Raw genomic sequence first — 1,253 nt, forward strand, 5'->3', positions numbered from 1 at the left:
AATCACTTGAACCTGAGAGGTGGAGGTTGCCATGAGCCGAGATCACACCATTGCACTCCAGCCTGGCAACAGAGTGAGACTCTGTCTCAAAAAAAAAACAGGCACTTTAGAAGGCTGAAATGGGACGATTACATGAGGCCAGGAGTTTTAGACCAGACTGGGCAATGATGCAAGACCCCCATCTCTCCAAAAACAGTTTTTAAATAGCCAGGTGTGTTGGCATGCACCTGTCATACTACTACTCAGGAGGCTGAGGAGGGAGGATCACTAGTTCAAGGCTGCAGTGAGCTATGATCATGCCACTGCACTCACCCTGTCTCTAATAAATACATACATAAAGAATGACAGACTTTCAGGAATAGCATTCAACAATTATACAAGGCCAGGTGTTCTGCAGATGGAAAAGTGATAATGGGATGTGTCCTGCCATTTAGGGACAAGTGGAAGTAGTCACACTTTTTTTTTTTTTTTTGGAGATGGAGTCTCACTCTTGTCACCCAGGCTGTGGAGTGCAGTGGTGCGATCTCTGCTCACTGCAACCTCCGCCTCCCAGGTTCAAGCAATTCTCCTGCCTCAGCCTCCCGAGTAGCTGGGATTACAGGTGCCCACCGTCATGCCTGGCTAATTTTTGTACTTTTAATAGAGATGGGTTTCGCCATGTTGCCAGGCTGGTCTCCAATACCCGACCTCAGGTAATCTGCCTGCCTCAGGCTCCCAAAATGCTGGGATTACAGGCGTGAGCCAACGCGCCCAGCCAGAAGTGTTCGTACTTATAAGTATTTTGAGTAAATACGTGCAGATAAATTTCCTTTTGGAAATATTTGTTGCATAGGATTTTAAACGATTTGCAGAATAAAAGCTTCAGATTAGCTGTCATGGTTTCCCCTCCTCAACTTGGTGGGTTTGGAGTCAGGACTCTCAATTAAGTTTGAATTTCAAATGAACAATGAATAATTTTTTGTATAAGTATGTCCTCAATATTGCAAATATTGCATGAAGCAATTAATTTGCTAAACCTGGCAATGCTACTTCTTTGCCCTATTTCAAAATGCCTTAAATTAGATTCTTTTTTTTTTTTTTAAGAGATAGAGTCTCATCTGCCGCCCAGGCTGGAGTGCAGTGGTGCGATCTGGGATCTTGGCTCACTGCAACCTCTGCTCTCTGGTTTCAAGCAATTCTTCTGCTTCAGCCTCCCTAGTAGCTGGGATTACAGGTGTGCACCACGACACCTGGCTAATTTTTTTTTTTTTTTT

General features: G+C 44.2%; 1 protein-coding gene across 1 annotated transcript in view; it reads right to left on the bottom strand.

Annotated features, from left to right (window-relative positions):
* Window positions 1-1,253, bottom strand: part of LOC105526817 — a 46,659-nt gene that overhangs the window by 11,133 nt on the left and 34,273 nt on the right. The window lies entirely within an intron of this gene.

The sequence above is a fragment of the Colobus angolensis genome, unplaced genomic scaffold, assembly GCF_000951035.1.
Source record: "Colobus angolensis palliatus isolate OR3802 unplaced genomic scaffold, Cang.pa_1.0 Scaffold6, whole genome shotgun sequence".
Lineage (NCBI taxonomy): Eukaryota > Metazoa > Chordata > Mammalia > Primates > Cercopithecidae > Colobus > Colobus angolensis.